Source organism: Triturus cristatus, chromosome 1_2 (assembly GCF_964204655.1).
Source record: "Triturus cristatus chromosome 1_2, aTriCri1.1, whole genome shotgun sequence".
Lineage (NCBI taxonomy): Eukaryota > Metazoa > Chordata > Amphibia > Caudata > Salamandridae > Triturus > Triturus cristatus.
In genome coordinates this window covers 349,370,027-349,387,162 of record NC_140580.1, presented here as the reverse complement: position 1 = coordinate 349,387,162, position 17,136 = coordinate 349,370,027, and positions in this window count along the sequence as shown.

The window sequence follows — 17,136 nt, the reverse complement described above, 5'->3', positions numbered from 1 at the left end:
TTTTCGACAGTCCAAAAAATCAATTTTATGATGAAAAACGATGACCCGTGACCTGTCGAATTTTCTCCAGATGGTCAGAAATGGTAATTTTTTTAATGTTTAACTTATTGACTGTAAATGACTATCGCATGTGAATTAGAACTCTTAGAACTAAAATTAGTGTGGTTAGAGTCATTTTAATGCCTGAAATTGGTCGAAATAGAAGCTTCTGAGTAGGAGAAAAAGTCTGTAAAAATGGCAATTTTGGTCACATTGAGGCTTTAAAAAGTAGTTATTCAACAGGAGGGACAATCCAAATGACATTTTGGATCAATTTTTCGACAGTCCAAAAAAATCAATTTTCTGATGAAAAACGATGACCCGTGACCTGTCGAATTTTCTCCAGATGGTCGGAAATGGTAATTTTTTAATGTTTATTTTATTGACTGCAAATGACTATTGCATGTGAATTAGAACTCTTAGAATTAAAATTAGTGTGTTTAGAGTCATTTTAATGCCTGAAATTGGTCGAAATAGAAGCTTCTGAGTAGGACAAAAAGTCTGCAAAAATGGCAATTTTGGTCACATTGAGGCTTTAAAATGTAGTTATTTAACATGAGGCACAATCCAAATGAAATTTTGAATCAATTTTTCGACAGTCCAAAAAATCAATTTTATGATGAAAAACAATGACTCGTGACCTGTCGAATTTTCTCCAGATGGTCAGAAATGGTAATTTTTTAATGTTTCATTTTTTGACTGCAAATGACTATTGCATGTGAATTAGAACTCTTAGAATTACAATTAGTGTGTTTAGAGTCATTTTAATGCCTGAAATTGGTCGAAATAGAAGCTTCTGAAAAGGAGAAAAAGTTTGTAAAAATGGTAATTTTGGTCACATTGAGGCATTAAAAAGTAGTTATTCAACATGAGGCACAATCCAAATGACATTTTGAATCAATTTTTCGACAGTCCAAAAAATCAATTTTCTGATGAAAAACGATGACCCGTGACCTGTCGAATTTTCTCCAGATGGTCAGAAATTATAATTTTTTAATGTTTAACTTATTGACTGTAAATGACTATTGCATGTGAATTAGAACTCTTAGAACTAAAATTAGTGTGTTTAGAGTCATTTTAATGCCTGAAATTGGTCGAAATAGAAGCTTCTGAAAAGGAGAAAAAGTTTGTAAAAATGGCAATTTTGGTCACATTGAGGCTTTAAAAAGTAGTTATTCAACATGAGGCACAATCCAAATGACATTTTGAATCAATTTTTCGACAGTCCAAAAAATCAATTTTCTGATGAAAAACGATGACCCGTGACCTGTCGAATTTTCTCCAGATGGTCAGAAATTATAATTTTTTAATGTTTAACTTATTGACTGTAAATGACTATTGCATGTGAATTAGAACTCTTAGAACTAAAATTAGTGTGTTTAGAGTCATTTTAATGCCTGAAATTGGTCGAAATAGAAGCTTCTGAGTAGGAGAAAAAGTCTGTAAAAATGGCAATTTTGGTCACATTGAGGCTTTAAAATGTATTTATTCAACATGAGGCACAATCCAAATGAAATTTTGAATCAATTTTTCGACAGTCCAAAAAATCAATTTTCTGATGAAAAACGATGACCCGTGACCTGTCGAATTTTCTCCAGATGGTCAGAAATGGTAATTTTTTAATAGTTAATTTTTTGACTGCAAATGACTATTGCATGTGAATTAGAACTCTTAGAATTAAAATTAGTGTGTTTAGAGTCATTTTAATGCCTGAAATTGGTCGAAATAGAAGCTTCTGAAAAGGAGAAAAAGTTAGTAAAAATGGCAATTTTGGTCACATTGAGGCTTTAAAAAGTAGTTATTCAACATGAGGCACAATCCAAATGACATTTTGAATCAATTTTTCGACAGTCCAAAAAATCAATTTTCTGATGAAAAACGATGACCCGTGACCTGTCGAATTTTCTCCAGATGGTCAGAAATGGTAATTTTTTAATAGTTAATTTTTTGACTGCAAATGACTATTGCATGTGAATTAGAACTCTTAGAATTAAAATTAGTGTGTTTAGAGTCATTTTAATGCCTGAAATTGGTCGAAATAGAAGCTTCTGAAAAGGAGAAAAAGTTAGTAAAAATGGCAATTTTGGTCACATTGAGGCTTTAAAAAGTAGTTATTCAACATGAGGCACAATCCAAATGACATTTTGAATCAATTTTTCGACAGTCCAAAAAATCAATTTTCTGATGAAAAACGATGACCCGTGACCTGTCGAATTTTCTCCAGATGGTCAGAAATTATAATTTTTTAATGTTTAACTTATTGACTGTAAATGACTATTGCATGTGAATTAGAACTCTTAGAACTAAAATTAGTGTGTTTAGAGTCATTTTAATGCCTGAAATTGGTCGAAATAGAAGCTTCTGAGTAGGAGAAAAAGTCTGCAAAAATGGCAATTTTGGTCACATTGAGGCTTTAAAAAGTAGTTATTCAACAGGAGGGACAATCCAAATGACATTTTGGATCAATTTTTCGACAGTCCAAAAAAATCAATTTTCTGATGAAAAACGATGACCCGTGACCTGTCGAATTTTCTCCAGATGGTCAGAAATGGTAATTTTTTAATGTTTAACTTATTGACTGTAAATGACTATCGCATGTGAATTAGAACTCTTAGAACTAAAATTATTGTGTTTAGAGTCATTTTAATGCCTGAAATTGGTCGAAATAGAAGCTTCTGAGTAGGAGAAAAAGTCTGTAAAAATGGCAATTTTGGTCACATTGAGGCTTTAAAATGTATTTATTCAACATGAGGCACAATCCAAATGAAATTTTGAATCAATTTTTCGACAGTCCAAAAAATCAATTTTCTGATGAAAAACGATGACCCGTGACCTGTCGAATTTTCTCCAGATGGTCAGAAATGGTAATTTTTTAATAGTTAATTTTTTGACTGCAAATGACTATTGCATGTGAATTAGAACTCTTAGAATTAAAATTAGTGTGTTTAGAGTCATTTTAATGCCTGAAATTGGTCGAAATAGAAGCTTCTGAAAAGGAGAAAAAGTTTGTAAAAATGGCAATTTTGGTCACATTGAGGCTTTAAAAAGTAGTTATTCAACATGAGGCACAATCCAAATGACATTTTGAATCAATTTTTCGACAGTCCAAAAAATCAATTTTATGATGAAAAACGATGACCCGTGACCTGTCGAATTTTCTCCAGATGGTCAGAAATGGTAATTTTTTTAATGTTTAACTTATTGACTGTAAATGACTATAGCATGTGAATTAGAACTCTTAGAACTAAATTAGTGTGTTTAGAGTCATTTTAATGCCTGAAATTGGTCGAAAAAGAAGCTTCTGAGTAGGAGAAAAAGTCTGTAAAAATGGCAATTTTGGTCACATTGGAGGCTTTAAAAAGTAGTTATTCAACAGGAGGGACAATCCAAATGACATTTTGGATCAATTTTTCGACAGTCCAAAAAAATCAATTTTCTGATGAAAAACGATGACCCGTGCGTGACCTGTCGAATTTTCTCCAGATGGTCGGAAATGGTAATTTTTTAATGTTTAATTTATTGACTGCAAATGACTATTGCATGTGAATTAGAACTCTTAGAATTAAAATTAGTGTGTTTAGAGTCATTTTAATGCCTGAAATTGGTCGCAATAGAAGCTTCTGAGTAGGAGAAAAAGTCTGTAAAAATGGCAATTTTGGTCACATTGAAGCTTTAAAATGTATTTATTCAACATGAGGCACAATCCAAATGAAATTTCGAATCAATTTTTCGACAGTCCAAAAAATCAATTTTCTGATGAAAAACGATGACCCGTGACCTGTCGAATTTTCTCCAGATGGTCAGAAATGGTAATTTTTTAATGTTTAATTTGTTGACTGCAAATGACTATTGCATGTGAATTAGAACTCTTAGAATTAAAATTAGTGTGTTTAGAGTCATTTCAATGCCTGAAATTGGTCGAAATAGAAGCTTCTGAAAAGGAGAAAAAGTTTGTAAAAATGGCAATTTTGGTCACATTGAGGCTTTAAAAAGTAGTTATTCAACATGAGGCACAATCCAAATGACATTTTGAATCAATTTTTCGACAGTCCAAAAAATCAATTTTCTGATGAAAAACGATGACCCGTGACCTGTCGAATTTTCTCCAGATGGTCAGAAATTATAATTTTTTAATGTTTAACTTATTGACTGTAAATGACTATTGCATGTGAATTAGAACTCTTAGAACTAAAATTAGTGTGTTTAGAGTCATTTTAATGCCTGAAATTGGTCGAAATAGAAGCTTCTGAGTAGGAGAAAAAGTCTGCAAAAATGGCAATTTTGGTCACATTGAGGCTTTAAAATGTATTTATTCAACATGAGGCACAATCCAAATGAAATTTTGAATCAATTTTTCGACAGTCCAAAAAATCAATTTTATGATGAAAAACGATGACCCGTGACCTGTCGAATTTTCTCCAGATGGTCAGAAATGGTAATTTTTTAATGTTTAACTTATTGACTGTAAATGACTATCGCATGTGAATTAGAACTCTTAGAACTAAAATTAGTGTGTTTAGAGTCATTTTAATGCCTGAAATTGGTCGAAATAGAAGCTTCTGAGTAGGAGAAAAAGTCTGCAAAAATGGCAATTTTGGTCACATTGAGGATTTAAAATGTAGTTATTTAACATGAGGCACAATCCAAATGAAATTTTGAATCAATTTTTCGACAGTCCAAAAAATCAATTTTATGATGAAAAACGATGACCCGTGACCTGTCGAATTTTCTCCAGATGGTCAGAAATGGTAATTTTTTTAATGTTTAACTTATTGACTGTAAATGACTATCGCATGTGAATTAGAACTCTTAGAACTAAAATTAGTGTGGTTAGAGTCATTTTAATGCCTGAAATTGGTCGAAATAGAAGCTTCTGAGTAGGAGAAAAAGTCTGTAAAAATGGCAATTTTGGTCACATTGAGGCTTTAAAAAGTAGTTATTCAACAGGAGGGACAATCCAAATGACATTTTGGATCAATTTTTCGACAGTCCAAAAAAATCAATTTTCTGATGAAAAACGATGACCCGTGACCTGTCGAATTTTCTCCAGATGGTCGGAAATGGTAATTTTTTAATGTTTATTTTATTGACTGCAAATGACTATTGCATGTGAATTAGAACTCTTAGAATTAAAATTAGTGTGTTTAGAGTCATTTTAATGCCTGAAATTGGTCGAAATAGAAGCTTCTGAGTAGGAGAAAAAGTCTGTAAAAATGGCAATTTTGGTCACATTGAGGCTTTAAAATGTATTTATTCAACATGAGGCACAATCCAAATGAAATTTCGAATCAATTTTTCGACAGTCCAAAAAATCAATTTTCTGATGAAAAACGATGACCCGTGACCTGTCGAATTTTCTCCAGATGGTCAGAAATTATAATTTTTTAATGTTTAACTTATTGGCTGTAAATGACTATTGCATGTGAATTAGAACTCTTAGAACTAAAATTAGTGTGTTTAGAGTCATTTTAATGCCTGAAATTGGTCGAAATAGAAGCTTCTGAGTAGGAGAAAAAGTCTGCAAAAATGGCAATTTTGGTCACATTGAGGCTTTAAAATGTAGTTATTTAACATGAGGCACAATCCAAATGAAATTTTGAATCAATTTTTCGACAGTCCAAAAAATCAATTTTATGATGAAAAACGATGACCCGTGACCTGTCGAATTTTCTCCAAATGGTCAGAAATGGTAATTTTTTAATGTTTAACTTATTGACTGTAAATGACTATCGCATGTGAATTAGAACTCTTAGAACTAAAATTAGTGTGTTTAGAGTCATTTTAATGCCTGAAATTGGTCGAAATAGAAGCTTCTGAGTAGGAGAAAAAGTCTGCAAAAATGGCAATTTTGGTCACATTGAGGCTTTAAAATGTAGTTATTTAACATGAGGCACAATCCAAATGAAATTGTGAATCAATTTTTCGACAGTCCAAAAAATCAATTTTATGATGAAAAACGATGACCCGTGACCTGTCGAATTTTCTCCAGATGGTCAGAAATGGTAATTTTTTAATGTTTAACTTATTGACTGTAAATGACTATCGCATGTGAATTAGAACTCTTAGAACTAAAATTAGTGTGTTTAGAGTCATTTTAATGCCTGAAATTGGTCGAAATAGAAGCTTCTGAGTAGGAGAAAAAGTCTGCAAAAATGGCAATTTTGGTCACATTGAGGCTTTAAAAAGTAGTTATTCAACAGGAGGGACAATCCAAATGACATTTTGGATCAATTTTTCGACAGTCCAAAAAAATCAATTTTCTGATGAAAAACGATGACCCGTGACCTGTCGAATTTTCTCCAGATGGTCAGAAATGGTAATTTTTTAATGTTTAACTTATTGACTGTAAATGACTATCGCATGTGAATTAGAACTCTTAGAACTAAAATTAGTGTGTTTAGAGTCATTTTAATGCCTGAAATTGGTTGAAATAGAAGCTTCTGAGTAGGAGAAAAAGTCTGTAAAAATGGCAATTTTGGTCACATTGAGGCTTTAAAATGTATTTATTCAACATGAGGCACAATCCAAATGAAATTTTGAATCAATTTTTCGACAGTCCAAAAAATCAATTTTCTGATGAAAAACGATGACCCGTGACCTGTCGAATTTTCTCCAGAAGGTCAGAAATGGTAATTTTTTAATGTTTAATTTTTTGACTGCAAATGACTATTGCATGTGAATTAGAACTCTTAGAATTAAAATTAGTGTGTTTAGAGTCATTTTAATGCCTGAAATTGGTCGAAATAGAAGCTTCTGAAAAGGAGAAAAAGTTTGTAAAAATGGCAATTTTGGTCACATTGAGGCTTTAAAAAGTAGTTATTCAACATGAGGCACAATCCAAATGACATTTTGAATCAATTTTTCGACAGTCCAAAAAATCAATTTTCTGATGAAAAACGATGACCCGTGACCTGTCGAATTTTCTCCAGATGGTCAGAAATTATAATTTTTTAATGTTTAATTTATTGACTATAAATGACTATTGCATGTGAATTAGAACTCTTAGAACTAAAATTAGTGTGTTTAGAGTCATTTTAATGCCTGAAATTGGTCGAAATAGAAGCTTCTGAGTAGGAGAAAAAGTCTGCAAAAATGGCAATTTTGGTCACATTGAGGCTTTAAAATGTAGTTATTTAACATGAGGCACAATCCAAATGAAATTTTGAATCAATTTTTCGACAGTCCAAAAAATCAATTTTAGGATGAAAAACGATGACCCGTGACCTGTCGAATTTTCTCCAGATGGTCAGAAATGGTAATTTTTTAATGTTTAACTTATTGACTGTAAATGACTATTGCATGTGAATTAGAACTCTTAGAACTAAAATTAGTGTGTTTAGAGTCATTTTAATGCCTGAAATTGGTCGAAATAGAAGCTTCTGAGTAGGACAAAAAGTCTGCAAAAATGGCAATTTTGGTCACATTGAGGCTTTAAAATGTAGTTATTTAACATGAGGCACAATCCAAATGAAATTTTGAATCAATTTTTCGACAGTCCAAAAAATCAATTTTATGATGAAAAACAATGACTCGTGACCTGTCGAATTTTCTCCAGATGGTCAGAAATGGTAATTTTTTAATGTTTCATTTTTTGACTGCAAATGACTATTGCATGTGAATTAGAACTCTTAGAATTACAATTAGTGTGTTTAGAGTCATTTTAATGCCTGAAATTGGTCGAAATAGAAGCTTCTGAAAAGGAGAAAAAGTTTGTAAAAATGGTAATTTTGGTCACATTGAGGCATTAAAAAGTAGTTATTCAACATGAGGCACAATCCAAATGACATTTTGAATCAATTTTTCGACAGTCCAAAAAATCAATTTTCTGATGAAAAACGATGACCCGTGACCTGTCGAATTTTCTCCAGATGGTCAGAAATTATAATTTTTTAATGTTTAACTTATTGACTGTAAATGACTATTGCATGTGAATTAGAACTCTTAGAACTAAAATTAGTGTGTTTAGAGTCATTTTAATGCCTGAAATTGGTCGAAATAGAAGCTTCTGAAAAGGAGAAAAAGTTTGTAAAAATGGCAATTTTGGTCACATTGAGGCTTTAAAAAGTAGTTATTCAACATGAGGCACAATCCAAATGACATTTTGAATCAATTTTTCGACAGTCCAAAAAATCAATTTTCTGATGAAAAACGATGACCCGTGACCTGTCGAATTTTCTCCAGATGGTCAGAAATTATAATTTTTTAATGTTTAACTTATTGACTGTAAATGACTATTGCATGTGAATTAGAACTCTTAGAACTAAAATTAGTGTGTTTAGAGTCATTTTAATGCCTGAAATTGGTCGAAATAGAAGCTTCTGAGTAGGAGAAAAAGTCTGTAAAAATGGCAATTTTGGTCACATTGAGGCTTTAAAATGTATTTATTCAACATGAGGCACAATCCAAATGAAATTTTGAATCAATTTTTCGACAGTCCAAAAAATCAATTTTCTGATGAAAAACGATGACCCGTGACCTGTCGAATTTTCTCCAGATGGTCAGAAATGGTAATTTTTTAATAGTTAATTTTTTGACTGCAAATGACTATTGCATGTGAATTAGAACTCTTAGAATTAAAATTAGTGTGTTTAGAGTCATTTTAATGCCTGAAATTGGTCGAAATAGAAGCTTCTGAAAAGGAGAAAAAGTTAGTAAAAATGGCAATTTTGGTCACATTGAGGCTTTAAAAAGTAGTTATTCAACATGAGGCACAATCCAAATGACATTTTGAATCAATTTTTCGACAGTCCAAAAAATCAATTTTCTGATGAAAAACGATGACCCGTGACCTGTCGAATTTTCTCCAGATGGTCAGAAATGGTAATTTTTTAATAGTTAATTTTTTGACTGCAAATGACTATTGCATGTGAATTAGAACTCTTAGAATTAAAATTAGTGTGTTTAGAGTCATTTTAATGCCTGAAATTGGTCGAAATAGAAGCTTCTGAAAAGGAGAAAAAGTTAGTAAAAATGGCAATTTTGGTCACATTGAGGCTTTAAAAAGTAGTTATTCAACATGAGGCACAATCCAAATGACATTTTGAATCAATTTTTCGACAGTCCAAAAAATCAATTTTCTGATGAAAAACGATGACCCGTGACCTGTCGAATTTTCTCCAGATGGTCAGAAATTATAATTTTTTAATGTTTAACTTATTGACTGTAAATGACTATTGCATGTGAATTAGAACTCTTAGAACTAAAATTAGTGTGTTTAGAGTCATTTTAATGCCTGAAATTGGTCGAAATAGAAGCTTCTGAGTAGGAGAAAAAGTCTGCAAAAATGGCAATTTTGGTCACATTGAGGCTTTAAAAAGTAGTTATTCAACAGGAGGGACAATCCAAATGACATTTTGGATCAATTTTTCGACAGTCCAAAAAAATCAATTTTCTGATGAAAAACGATGACCCGTGACCTGTCGAATTTTCTCCAGATGGTCAGAAATGGTAATTTTTTAATGTTTAACTTATTGACTGTAAATGACTATCGCATGTGAATTAGAACTCTTAGAACTAAAATTATTTTGTTTAGAGTCATTTTAATGCCTGAAATTGGTCGAAATAGAAGCTTCTGAGTAGGAGAAAAAGTCTGTAAAAATGGCAATTTTGGTCACATTGAGGCTTTAAAATGTATTTATTCAACATGAGGCACAATCCAAATGAAATTTTGAATCAATTTTTCGACAGTCCAAAAAATCAATTTTCTGATGAAAAACGATGACCCGTGACCTGTCGAATTTTCTCCAGATGGTCAGAAATGGTAATTTTTTAATAGTTAATTTTTTGACTGCAAATGACTATTGCATGTGAATTAGAACTCTTAGAATTAAAATTAGTGTGTTTAGAGTCATTTTAATGCCTGAAATTGGTCGAAATAGAAGCTTCTGAGTAGGAGAAAAAGTCTGTAAAAATGGCAATTTTGGTCACATTGAGGCTTTAAAATGTATTTATTCAACATGAGGCACAATCCAAATGAAATTTTGAATCAATTTTTCGACAGTCCAAAAAATCAATTTTATGATGAAAAACGATGACCCGTGACCTGTCGAATTTTCTCCAGATGGTCAGAAATGGTAATTTTTTTAATGTTTAACTTATTGACTGTAAATGACTATCGCATGTGAATTAGAACTCTTAGAACTAAAATTAGTGTGTTTAGAGTCATTTTAATGCCTGAAACTGGTCGAAAAAGAAGCTTCTGAGTAGGAGAAAAAGTCTGTAAAAATGGCAATTTTGGTCACATTGAGGCTTTAAAAAGTAGTTATTCAACAGGAGGGACAATCCAAATGACATTTTGGATCAATTTTTCGACAGTGCAAAAAAATCAATTTTCTGATGAAAAACGATGACCCGTGCGTGACCTGTCGAATTTTCTCCAGATGGTCGGAAATGGTAATTTTTTAATGTTTAATTTATTGACTGCAAATGACTATTGCATGTGAATTAGAACTCTTAGAATTAAAATTAGTGTGTTTAGAGTCATTTTAATGCCTGAAATTGGTCGCAATAGAAGCTTCTGAGTAGGAGAAAAAGTCTGTAAAAATGGCAATTTTGGTCACATTGAAGCTTTAAAATGTATTTATTCAACATGAGGCACAATCCAAATGAAATTTTGAATCAATTTTTCGACAGTCCAAAAAATCAATTTTATGATGAAAAACAATGACTCGTGACCTGTCGAATTTTCTCCAGATGGTCAGAAATGGTAATTTTTTAATGTTTCATTTTTTGACTGCAAATGACTATTGCATGTGAATTAGAACTCTTAGAATTACAATTAGTGTGTTTAGAGTCATTTTAATGCCTGAAATTGGTCGAAATAGAAGCTTCTGAAAAGGAGAAAAAGTTTGTAAAAATGGTAATTTTGGTCACATTGAGGCATTAAAAAGTAGTTATTCAACATGAGGCACAATCCAAATGACATTTTGAATCAATTTTTCGACAGTCCAAAAAATCAATTTTCTGATGAAAAACGATGACCCGTGACCTGTCGAATTTTCTCCAGATGGTCAGAAATTATAATTTTTTAATGTTTAACCTATTGACTGTAAATGACTATTGCATGTGAATTAGAACTCTTAGAACTAAAATTAGTGTGTTTAGAGTCATTTTAATGCCTGAAATTGGTCGAAATAGAAGCTTCTGAAAAGGAGAAAAAGTTTGTAAAAATGGCAATTTTGGTCACATTGAGGCTTTAAAAAGTAGTTATTCAACATGAGGCACAATCCAAATGACATTTTGAATCAATTTTTCGACAGTCCAAAAAATCAATTTTCTGATGAAAAACGATGACCCGTGACCTGTCGAATTTTCTCCAGATGGTCAGAAATTATAATTTTTTAATGTTTAACTTATTGACTGTAAATGACTATTGCATGTGAATTAGAACTCTTAGAACTAAAATTAGTGTGTTTAGAGTCATTTTAATGCCTGAAATTGGTCGAAATAGAAGCTTCTGAGTAGGAGAAAAAGTCTGTAAAAATGGCAATTTTGGTCACATTGAGGCTTTAAAATGTATTTATTCAACATGAGGCACAATCCAAATGAAATTTTGAATCAATTTTTCGACAGTCCAAAAAATCAATTTTCTGATGAAAAACGATGACCCGTGACCTGTCGAATTTTCTCCAGATGGTCAGAAATGGTAATTTTTTAATAGTTAATTTTTTGACTGCAAATGACTATTGCATGTGAATTAGAACTCTTAGAATTAAAATTAGTGTGTTTAGAGTCATTTTAATGCCTGAAATTGGTCGAAATAGAAGCTTCTGAAAAGGAGAAAAAGTTAGTAAAAATGGCAATTTTGGTCACATTGAGGCTTTAAAAAGTAGTTATTCAACATGAGGCACAATCCAAATGACATTTTGAATCAATTTTTCGACAGTCCAAAAAATCAATTTTCTGATGAAAAACGATGACCCGTGACCTGTCGAATTTTCTCCAGATGGTCAGAAATGGTAATTTTTTAATAGTTAATTTTTTGACTGCAAATGACTATTGCATGTGAATTAGAACTCTTAGAATTAAAATTAGTGTGTTTAGAGTCATTTTAATGCCTGAAATTGGTCGAAATAGAAGCTTCTGAAAAGGAGAAAAAGTTAGTAAAAATGGCAATTTTGGTCACATTGAGGCTTTAAAAAGTAGTTATTCAACATGAGGCACAATCCAAATGACATTTTGAATCAATTTTTCGACAGTCCAAAAAATCAATTTTCTGATGAAAAACGATGACCCGTGACCTGTCGAATTTTCTCCAGATGGTCAGAAATTATAATTTTTTAATGTTTAACTTATTGACTGTAAATGACTATTGCATGTGAATTAGAACTCTTAGAACTAAAATTAGTGTGTTTAGAGTCATTTTAATGCCTGAAATTGGTCGAAATAGAAGCTTCTGAGTAGGAGAAAAAGTCTGCAAAAATGGCAATTTTGGTCACATTGAGGCTTTAAAAAGTAGTTATTCAACAGGAGGGACAATCCAAATGACATTTTGGATCAATTTTTCGACAGTCCAAAAAAATCAATTTTCTGATGAAAAACGATGACCCGTGACCTGTCGAATTTTCTCCAGATGGTCAGAAATGGTAATTTTTTAATGTTTAACTTATTGACTGTAAATGACTATCGCATGTGAATTAGAACTCTTAGAACTAAAATTATTGTGTTTAGAGTCATTTTAATGCCTGAAATTGGTCGAAATAGAAGCTTCTGAGTAGGAGAAAAAGTCTGTAAAAATGGCAATTTTGGTCACATTGAGGCTTTAAAATGTATTTATTCAACATGAGGCACAATCCAAATGAAATTTTGAATCAATTTTTCGACAGTCCAAAAAATCAATTTTCTGATGAAAAACGATGACCCGTGACCTGTCGAATTTTCTCCAGATGGTCAGAAATGGTAATTTTTTAATAGTTAATTTTTTGACTGCAAATGACTATTGCATGTGAATTAGAACTCTTAGAATTAAAATTAGTGTGTTTAGAGTCATTTTAATGCCTGAAATTGGTCGAAATAGAAGCTTCTGAAAAGGAGAAAAAGTTTGTAAAAATGGCAATTTTGGTCACATTGAGGCTTTAAAAAGTAGTTATTCAACATGAGGCACAATCCAAATGACATTTTGAATCAATTTTTCGACAGTCCAAAAAATCAATTTTATGATGAAAAACGATGACCCGTGACCTGTCGAATTTTCTCCAGATGGTCAGAAATGGTAATTTTTTTAATGTTTAACTTATTGACTGTAAATGACTATCGCATGTGAATTAGAACTCTTAGAACTAAAATTAGTGTGTTTAGAGTCATTTTAATGCCTGAAATTGGTCGAAAAAGAAGCTTCTGAGTAGGAGAAAAAGTCTGTAAAAATGGCAATTTTGGTCACATTGAGGCTTTAAAAAGTAGTTATTCAACAGGAGGGACAATCCAAATGACATTTTGGATCAATTTTTCGACAGTCCAAAAAAATCAATTTTCTGATGAAAAACGATGACCCGTGCGTGACCTGTCGAATTTTCTCCAGATGGTCGGAAATGGTAATTTTTTAATGTTTAATTTATTGACTGCAAATGACTATTGCATGTGAATTAGAACTCTTAGAATTAAAATTAGTGTGTTTAGAGTCATTTTAATGCCTGAAATTGGTCGCAATAGAAGCTTCTGAGTAGGAGAAAAAGTCTGTAAAAATGGCAATTTTGGTCACATTGAAGCTTTAAAATGTATTTATTCAACATGAGGCACAATCCAAATGAAATTTCGAATCAATTTTTCGACAGTCCAAAAAATCAATTTTCTGATGAAAAACGATGACCCGTGACCTGTCGAATTTTCTCCAGATGGTCAGAAATGGTAATTTTTTAATGTTTAATTTGTTGACTGCAAATGACTATTGCATGTGAATTAGAACTCTTAGAATTAAAATTAGTGTGTTTAGAGTCATTTCAATGCCTGAAATTGGTCGAAATAGAAGCTTCTGAAAAGGAGAAAAAGTTTGTAAAAATGGCAATTTTGGTCACATTGAGGCTTTAAAAAGTAGTTATTCAACATGAGGCACAATCCAAATGACATTTTGAATCAATTTTTCGACAGTCCAAAAAATCAATTTTCTGATGAAAAACGATGACCCGTGACCTGTCGAATTTTCTCCAGATGGTCAGAAATTATAATTTTTTAATGTTTAACTTATTGACTGTAAATGACTATTGCATGTGAATTAGAACTCTTAGAACTAAAATTAGTGTGTTTAGAGTCATTTTAATGCCTGAAATTGGTCGAAATAGAAGCTTCTGAGTAGGAGAAAAAGTCTGCAAAAATGGCAATTTTGGTCACATTGAGGCTTTAAAATGTATTTATTCAACATGAGGCACAATCCAAATGAAATTTTGAATCAATTTTTCGACAGTCCAAAAAATCAATTTTATGATGAAAAACGATGACCCGTGACCTGTCGAATTTTCTCCAGATGGTCAGAAATGGTAATTTTTTAATGTTTAACTTATTGACTGTAAATGACTATCGCATGTGAATTAGAACTCTTAGAACTAAAATTAGTGTGTTTAGAGTCATTTTAATGCCTGAAATTGGTCGAAATAGAAGCTTCTGAGTAGGAGAAAAAGTCTGCAAAAATGGCAATTTTGGTCACATTGAGGATTTAAAATGTAGTTATTTAACATGAGGCACAATCCAAATGAAATTTTGAATCAATTTTTCGACAGTCCAAAAAATCAATTTTATGATGAAAAACGATGACCCGTGACCTGTCGAATTTTCTCCAGATGGTCAGAAATGGTAATTTTTTTAATGTTTAACTTATTGACTGTAAATGACTATCGCATGTGAATTAGAACTCTTAGAACTAAAATTAGTGTGGTTAGAGTCATTTTAATGCCTGAAATTGGTCGAAATAGAAGCTTCTGAGTAGGAGAAAAAGTCTGTAAAAATGGCAATTTTGGTCACATTGAGGCTTTAAAAAGTAGTTATTCAACAGGAGGGACAATCCAAATGACATTTTGGATCAATTTTTCGACAGTCCAAAAAAATCAATTTTCTGATGAAAAACGATGACCCGTGACCTGTCGAATTTTCTCCAGATGGTCGGAAATGGTAATTTTTTAATGTTTATTTTATTGACTGCAAATGACTATTGCATGTGAATTAGAACTCTTAGAATTAAAATTAGTGTGTTTAGAGTCATTTTAATGCCTGAAATTGGTCGAAATAGAAGCTTCTGAGTAGGAGAAAAAGTCTGTAAAAATGGCAATTTTGGTCACATTGAGGCTTTAAAATGTATTTATTCAACATGAGGCACAATCCAAATGAAATTTCGAATCAATTTTTCGACAGTCCAAAAAATCAATTTTCTGATGAAAAACGATGACCCGTGACCTGTCGAATTTTCTCCAGATGGTCAGAAATTATAATTTTTTAATGTTTAACTTATTGGCTGTAAATGACTATTGCATGTGAATTAGAACTCTTAGAACTAAAATTAGTGTGTTTAGAGTCATTTTAATGCCTGAAATTGGTCGAAATAGAAGCTTCTGAGTAGGAGAAAAAGTCTGCAAAAATGGCAATTTTGGTCACATTGAGGCTTTAAAATGTAGTTATTTAACATGAGGCACAATCCAAATGAAATTTTGAATCAATTTTTCGACAGTCCAAAAAATCAATTTTATGATGAAAAACGATGACCCGTGACCTGTCGAATTTTCTCCAAATGGTCAGAAATGGTAATTTTTTAATGTTTAACTTATTGACTGTAAATGACTATCGCATGTGAATTAGAACTCTTAGAACTAAAATTAGTGTGTTTAGAGTCATTTTAATGCCTGAAATTGGTCGAAATAGAAGCTTCTGAGTAGGAGAAAAAGTCTGCAAAAATGGCAATTTTGGTCACATTGAGGCTTTAAAATGTAGTTATTTAACATGAGGCACAATCCAAATGAAATTGTGAATCAATTTTTCGACAGTCCAAAAAATCAATTTTATGATGAAAAACGATGACCCGTGACCTGTCGAATTTTCTCCAGATGGTCAGAAATGGTAATTTTTTAATGTTTAACTTATTGACTGTAAATGACTATCGCATGTGAATTAGAACTCTTAGAACTAAAATTAGTGTGTTTAGAGTCATTTTAATGCCTGAAATTGGTCGAAATAGAAGCTTCTGAGTAGGAGAAAAAGTCTGCAAAAATGGCAATTTTGGTCACATTGAGGCTTTAAAAAGTAGTTATTCAACAGGAGGGACAATCCAAATGACATTTTGGATCAATTTTTCGACAGTCCAAAAAAATCAATTTTCTGATGAAAAACGATGACCCGTGACCTGTCGAATTTTCTCCAGATGGTCAGAAATGGTAATTTTTTAATGTTTAACTTATTGACTGTAAATGACTATCGCATGTGAATTAGAACTCTTAGAACTAAAATTAGTGTGTTTAGAGTCATTTTAATGCCTGAAATTGGTCGAAATAGAAGCTTCTGAGTAGGAGAAAAAGTCTGTAAAAATGGCAATTTTGGTCACATTGAGGCTTTAAAATGTATTTATTCAACATGAGGCACAATCCAAATGAAATTTTGAATCAATTTTTCGACAGTCCAAAAAATCAATTTTCTGATGAAAAACGATGACCCGTGACCTGTCGAATTTTCTCCAGAAGGTCAGAAATGGTAATTTTTTAATGTTTAATTTTTTGACTGCAAATGACTATTGCATGTGAATTAGAACTCTTAGAATTAAAATTAGTGTGTTTAGAGTCATTTTAATGCCTGAAATTGGTCGAAATAGAAGCTTCTGAAAAGGAGAAAAAGTTTGTAAAAATGGCAATTTTGGTCACATTGAGGCTTTAAAAAGTAGTTATTCAACATGAGGCACAATCCAAATGACATTTTGAATCAATTTTTCGACAGTCCAAAAAATCAATTTTCTGATGAAAAACGATGACCCGTGACCTGTCGAATTTTCTCCAGATGGTCAGAAATTATAATTTTTTAATGTTTAATTTATTGACTATAAATGACTATTGCATGTGAATTAGAACTCTTAGAACTAAAATTAGTGTGTTTAGAGTCATTTTAATGCCTGAAATTGGTCGAAATAGAAGC